Raw genomic sequence first — 8,134 nt, 5'->3', positions numbered from 1 at the left:
CTACTGATATCTGCCCCCGACTTGCATTATCCTGCCAACGTGTGATCCAATTAACACGTACGCATGCGCCTCCCGCGATCAATACAGATTTCGTAGGCTCTGGACGTTGGTCGATACGACAGAAACGCTTTTTCGCTTACAAACGGCTAATAACGTATCGACCAATGGTAGCAAAGTCGTCAGTTTTACCATTCAATGGTACACAATAGACGTTGCAACGCAGACCAGGTGTACAGGTAGACCTTTCACCTGTGTCTAGATCCCCATTACCATTTTCGTGTCACTCGCAACGTTACCAACTAAATTGGAAATGAATTTCAATCCCTTCCCCATAGTCAACTCACATTATGCAAAATTACAGCTCTTTGCGTATCAATACTAATTCTGTGAATAGTTTCTCAACTGACCATCATCCATGAGAAGAGGATGCTAAAATCACCTTCGAAGTTTTCGTTCACGTATGGCAATTGGTCGAATTGACGTACAAAAAGATAAAAATACACTCTTCCAAAGTGGAACAAATCATGCATCAAATTGTAAGGGGATCCTCGTAGGAAGGCTTCAATCTTCTTAATGGTTTCAATGGGTCGATGATCAACAATGACTAGCTTATGGTCACTGGTGGTCAACAGTGAGGCTGATATCAAGATCAGAGGTCCAGTGAAGGTTTAGTAATGGCCAGGAGGTGGGACCAATCGAAATAGCTCCTTTGTAGACAAGGCAGTGTTAACTGGTAACTTTAGACCATTTGTCGTTGGCTCTGACTGGTCTCCCCTCCCTTTCATCACCTGGGACAGATAAGCAGGGTCACTGCGAAGAATTCTTCAGTCGCGTCGCGAATTCGGGAGTGTACAAGTGGCCAGAAGGGAACCGGGGACCGCTAGTGACCTCTGATGGCCACTACTGACCACTACTGGGCGCTCGCTGACCACTGCTGACCACTACTGACCTCTGTTGGCCACTACTGACCACTGCTGACCACTACTGACCAGTGCCGGACGGTGATGACCAACGGTAAGAACTGTTTAAAAATTCTCTCCCCTCTTCTATTCTATCATTTAATACCAATTTTGCTACAACTGATTTTGCCTTCCCTATCTAACTGATGTTGCTATAATATGAATATTTTCTTTCCTTACAGCTGATCCAGTGGTAACTAGCCTATGTACAGACAACAAGTAGTAAGTCCACTCCACTTATTCATATTTTATCATTTTTATTTGTTTGTTCGATGTGAATTCAAGTTTATCTGATTTTATTTAGTTATTATGAATGTCCCTCTTCTCTGATTCTACTTTCACATTGTTTTGCGAATTCACGTGACCGCTTCGATATGTATAATATCGCAGGATATAATAATATAATATCGTTTCCAATCATACACTATATTTGTTTCTATACAAATTCGTATTTTTACGTTCTTGCTCGAATTCTCGTAATATTCTACGGAGGTACTTTGTTCGATTCTTCCATTTCGTTCGATCGTTTGGTGTTGATTCAACTTGGTGTCTCGATCCAAGTTTCTTTCATCGTTAGGAGTGTTTTGATACGAATAACATTGCGTCGATGCATATACCGTATTCGTTTCGATGTCTCTGACTCGTTCTTTCGTTCGTGTTCGTTGTTCGACGCTGATTAATAGAAGATTTTTATTTTTACTTCTCAGCTTAAATTCTTGTAACATTTTGCTAATATACTTTGTTCGATTCCCTTTAGCTAGGTGATAGATAATTTTAAAGTGTTTATTAAATTTCCTACCATATCTCACTAACATACATATGAGTTTTGATTTCAGTTAATCGCAAGGACATCGAAGGAGAACACCACAACCGCCGAGGGACCTTTAATTGCAAGTCGATTAGTCTTAAGCTTCGTCGCGAGTATTAAAATTAACGTCGAAGCCTTCTTTATTATACGTATCTCCGGCGTCCTACCAAGCAATTATTAAACAATTAGCTTCTTCTCTCGTTTCTTGCTTCGGTCACCGCTGTTTCATCGATCGAAACATGTGATCGGCCGTGTAGCTGATCCGAAAGATCTGATCGCCTTCCCTTTGGTAGCTAGATCCAGGGAAAATGGTACTCTGCTGGAAGGTGTGGAGTTTCCGTGTCCTGCGGAAACGCATACCTTCCAGCGGAAGTCGACACTGAAACAGAGGTACTCTCTCTTTGTCAGACAACTTGAGTCGGGTCCTTCGGGCTCCCGGCGGGTTGCGTTGGAGCAATGGAGACCTTAGATTCGGAGTCGCAGCCGTCCGTTATCCTGTAGAGATCTAGTTAGCAAGGGCAGTAGGTTCGATCCTCGGATCCGCTGCACGGTTCAGCGTCGCGTCGCTTCGCGTGCCCCTCAAATTAACTTCGTCCCTCTTTTTAACCAAATAATTGCTCGGTACAACTAAACCAGAACATCCAAGGAACTTTGTTTCCTTCTATCGTCCGAATTTTAGTTCTAACTTGAGCTTCGACGTTAATTTTAAGTCCCTATTGTACGCGTCTCCCAATATTGCCAAGTAATTATTTAACAAGTAGCTTCCCTCGACTCGTTCTCTGGTCCCTAGCTTCGATCACCGCTGTTTCATCGATCGAAACATGTGATCGGCCGTCCAGTTTGTCCGAAAGATCTAGTCGCCTGCCCATGATGGATCGATTTCTAGAAATAGAAATCAATCTACCAAGGGCAGCGTTGATTCGATCCGAGGATCTGCCGCGCGGTTCAGCGTCGCGTCGCGTCGCGTATCCCATAATTTAGCTTCATCCCTTTTCAAACGAAATAATTACTTGGTACAACTGAACTAGAAGATCGAAGGAACATTGCTTACTTCTATCTCTCTAGTTTAGTGATCCAGCTAAGCTTAGCTAAAAGGGAGATCGATGGAACCTTTGATTCCATCTATCTCCCTTCGGGTCTCCATTCGCAGCAACCTCCTCGTGGTGAGACCTGGTAATCGGTGTCACCCCACGATAGAAAAGTTATTCTTCATGGGTGACACCGAGCTAATGGCTGCGAATTTCGAATTGTTTATTATAATAAACGAATTTAGATTTATAGTTAGGCAGGTGTTCGGTTAACCATTATGTTAGGCAGGTTATTTTTATTTGAAGACAAATTCTTTTGAAGATTCTTTTAACTCTCTCTGTTGGTGATGCACCTTTCATTGGTTGCACTTTCGTTTATTGCTTCTTGGATCATCGATCACTGATCACAAAAGATCTTTATTAATGGAGGGTGGTTGGGAATCGGTTAGGGCGGGTCTCCATTCGCAGCAACCTCCTCGTGGTGAGACCTGGGTAATATTATTTAGCGTTTAATTAATAATCGTGTCACTCTCAGCTGGGTAATGCAATTATTAATTGAAAACTAAACGATATTAGCTAATTGGCTGCGATCCGCCTCGCATAGGTCATCATTGGACTGCGAATTTTTATGCAAATTCATATATTTATTAATAAAAGCTTCGTAGAGGGTTCTTTCAACCCCTAAATACAATAATTCTTATCTTACTTGAGTTTTTGTTATATTCTTGCATATTAAATGCATTCTATAGTGTTTTGACAATCTAAATTTCCCGTAAATTCATAAATATCCGTCTAGTCATCATAAACATAGAGCTTCTTCACCAGATTACCCTAAATACAATAATTCTTATCTTACTTGAGTTTTGTTATATTTTTGCATATTAAATGCACTCTGTAGTTCTTTGACAATCTAAATTTCCCATAAATTCATAAAAATTCACAGTCTAGTCATCATAAATACAGAGCTTCTTCGTTAGGTTAATTTTGATCCTCATTGATTCATCAAAGATTCTAGAGCATTGTAATAGATGAGGTTTATGGATAGATCTTTCATCCAATGTATTGTTTGGTCCATTTTTCTCAGAAAAAGTTTCTTGATATAATAAACGAATTTAGATTTATAGTTAGGCAGGTGTTCGGTTAACCATTATGTTAGGCAGGTTATTTTTATTTGAAGACAAATTCTTTTGAAGATTCTTTTAACTCTCTCTGTTGGTTATGCACCTTTCATTGGTTGCACTTTCGTTTATTGCTTCTTGGATCATCGATCACTGATCACAAAAGATCTTTATTAATGGAGGGTGGTTGGGAATCGGTTAGGGCGGGTCTCCATTCGCAGCAACCTCCTCGTGGTGAGACCTGGGTAATATTATTTAGCGTTTAATTAATAATCGTGTCACTCTCAGCTGGGTAATGCAATTATTAATTGAAAACTAAACGATATTAGCTAATTGGCTGCGATCCGCCTCGCATAGGTCATCATTGGACTGCGAATTTTTATGCAAATTCATATATTTATTAATAAAAGCTTCGTAGAGGGTTCTTTCAACCCCTAAATACAATAATTCTTATCTTACTTGAGTTTTTGTTATATTCTTGCATATTAAATGCATTCTATAGTGTTTTGACAATCTAAATTTCCCGTAAATTCATAAATATCCGTCTAGTCATCATAAACATAGAGCTTCTTCACCAGATTACCCTAAATACAATAATTCTTATCTTACTTGAGTTTTGTTATATTTTTGCATATTAAATGCACTCTGTAGTTCTTTGACAATCTAAATTTCCCATAAATTCATAAAAATTCACAGTCTAGTCATCATAAATACAGAGCTTCTTCGTTAGGTTAATTTTGATCCTCATTGATTCATCAAAGATTCTAGAGCATTGTAATAGATGAGGTTTATGGATAGATCTTTCATCCAATGTATTGTTTGGTCCATTTTTCTCAGAAAAAGTTTCTTGATATAATAAACGAATTTAGATTTATAGTTAGGCAGGTGTTCGGTTAACCATTATGTTAGGCAGGTTATTTTTATTTGAAGACAAATTCTTTTGAAAATTCTTTTAACTCTCTCTGTTGGTTATGCACCTTTCATTGGTTGCACTTTCGTTTATTGCTTCTTGGATCATCGATCACTGATCACAAAAGATCTTTATTAATGGAGGGTGGTTGGGAATCGGTTAGGGCGGGTCTCCATTCGCAGCAACCTCCTCGTGGTGAGACCTGGGTAATATTATTTAGCGTTTAATTAATAATCTTGTCACTCTCAGCTGGGTAATGCAATTATTAATTGAAAACTAAACGATATTAGCTAATTGGCTGCGATCCGCCTCGCATAGGTCATCATTGGACTGCGAATTTTTATGCAAATTCATATATTTATTAATAAGAGCTTCGTAGAGGGTTCTTTCAACCCCTAAATACAATAATTCTTATCTTACTTGAGTTTTTGTTATATTCTTGCATATTAAATGCATTCTATAGTGTTTTGACAATCTAAATTTCCCGTAAATTCATAAATATCCGTCTAGTCATCATAAACATAGAGCTTCTTCACCAGATTACCCTAAATACAATAATTCTTATCTTACTTGAGTTTTGTTATATTTTTGCATATTAAATGCACTCTGTAGTTCTTTGACAATCTAAATTTCCCATAAATTCATAAAAATTCACAGTCTAGTCATCATAAATACAGAGCTTCTTCGTTAGGTTAATTTTGATCCTCATTGATTCATCAAAGATTCTAGAGCATTGTAATAGATGAGGTTTATGGATAGATCTTTCATCCAATGTATTGTTTGGTCCATTTTTCTCAGAAAAAGTTTCTTGATATAATAAACGAATTTAGATTTATAGTTAGGCAGGTGTTCGGTTAACCATTATGTTAGGCAGGTTATTTTTATTTGAAGACAAATTCTTTTGAAAATTCTTTTAACTCTCTCTGTTGGTTATGCACCTTTCATTGGTTGCACTTTCGTTTATTGCTTCTTGGATCATCGATCACTGATCACAAAAGATCTTTATTAATGGAGGGTGGTTGGGAATCGGTTAGGGCGGGTCTCCATTCGCAGCAACCTCCTCGTGGTGAGACCTGGGTAATATTATTTAGCGTTTAATTAATAATCGTGTCACTCTCAGCTGGGTAATGCAATTATTAATTGAAAACTAAACGATATTAGCTAATTGGCTGCGATCCGCCTCGCATAGGTCATCATTGGACTGCGAATTTTTATGCAAATTCATATATTTATTAATAAAAGCTTCGTAGAGGGTTCTTTCAACCCCTAAATACAATAATTCTTATCTTACTTGAGTTTTTGTTATATTCTTGCATATTAAATGCATTCTATAGTGTTTTGACAATCTAAATTTCCCGTAAATTCATAAATATCCGTCTAGTCACCATAAACATAGAGCTTCTTCACCAGATTACCCTAAATACAATAATTCTTATCTTACTTGAGTTTTGTTATATTCTTGCATATTAAACGCACTCTGTAGTTCTTTGACAATCTAAATTTCCCATAAATTCATAAAAATTCACAGTCTAGTCATCATAAATACAGAGCTTCTTCGTTAGGTTAATTTTGATCCTCATTGATACATCAAAGATTCTAGAATATTGTAATGGATGAGATATATAGGTAGATCTTTCTTCCAATGTATTGTTTGGCCCATTTTTCTCAGAAAATGACAAATATACAATGATTCTTAACACAACTACTTCGTTTCTTAACACTTTACCGACCGGTAGCGGTTGATTAATCGGCTATCGGTCGGTAAGCGTTGGTCGGTAAAACAGTTGATTAATACGCTATCGGTCGGTAAGCGTTGGTCGGTAAAAAAGTCGATTAATAGGCTATCGGTCGGTAATGTGTTAACTTTTGTCAGAAAGCGTATATAGAAATTTAGTCATTCAGTGTACATATCTCTTAGTAATTAACCCCTTGACATACAATTTAATTCCAAATAATTTTTCCTAAGGAAAATACTATTCAATTTTATTTAAATTTCTTCGTACAAGGAATGGCCACAGAAAAGGATAGATTTGTTTTAAAAATACTTCGTCAACATAAAAATGTGTTGATTTTAATATATAATACTTGAGTAGCCTCATGATCAATGAAACTTGACATTAAGAGCTTGTAACAAGTCAAACTCGTTATTATACTCCATGGAATTAATTATTACTTGCATATTTGTTGACTCATGTGTCCTTTAGAGTGCATTACTTTCTAATAAGTAATCAAATAAATAAGATTACTGAAAGTTTTAAGGACCAAGGTGACCAAAAGACGAAGAACAATAACTAATCGAGTATCTTTTATTTCTCGGTAAATTTATGCAGAATACAGTACTAATCATACACGAGGTGTATTTATATTTTGTATTTCATATTTATATTAATATTTCCTCCCTCTTTGTTACGTCTTTGCTTAATTACATCACATCAAACGGACACGGTGCTGAAAGTTTACTGATTATGTACACATCATTTTGCGGTTAAATTGTGCCAACAAACGGAAGTGTCGGGTCGGAGGTACGAATTGGAAAGAAAGAAACGAATCGTACGGTCACTCGACTGGTTCCACGATCAGTCTCGCGGCGCACATTTACTCGAGATTAATTAAACATTTCCATCCACGTGAACGAATGAAGAGCGTGTACTTTCGAGGGTAAAAGGGGTATCACACGTGCGTGTGCGCGTGTCTGTACGTGTAACGTGTGTTTTCTTTAGAGTTACTTATCTTACGAATTACGATTATTGGTCGAGTATTGTTGTCCGTAGCCTCTTTGCAGTTTAATATCAATATCTCGCGACGCAACGCGGTACGTCCAGCCATCCTCTCGCCCATTTCGACTCGGTTTACTAGGTACACTTAGTGGTAGAGCTGTTACCGTGAATGACCGAAATTGGAGAATGTCAACAGATACCAAATACGTCGGTGAAAGATCGAATATTTCATTACATTGTTGTACATTCGGACCCTCTCCGGTGTGTGTCGACAATCACACATATGCTCTGGTGGGGGTCCAAAACAGAAGAGTCAAAAAACAAGCGACTGGCTCTCTCCCGCCAAATCCTTTGTTCTGCTCGGAGTCAATCAGCTTTGTCAGTCTTATGCAAGCTTTGATAACGCGAGCAACGTTTTCTTCATTTTTTTTCCGATACCCTAATTTATACTAAATGGATACTGCAGTAAATCGTGATCTTTTTCTAACCCAGACCTAACCCAGACCTAACCCAGATCTAATTCAGATCTAATCCAGACCTAACCCAGAGCTAACTCAGATCTAATCCAGACCTAACCCAGATCTAACTCAGATC

This window comes from Colletes gigas, unplaced genomic scaffold, assembly GCF_013123115.1.
Source record: "Colletes gigas isolate AHSC1104 unplaced genomic scaffold, ASM1312311v1 Colletes_gigas_Sc00029, whole genome shotgun sequence".
NCBI classification, from domain to species: Eukaryota; Metazoa; Arthropoda; class Insecta; order Hymenoptera; family Colletidae; genus Colletes; species Colletes gigas.
This window is presented reverse-complemented; position numbering follows the sequence as displayed.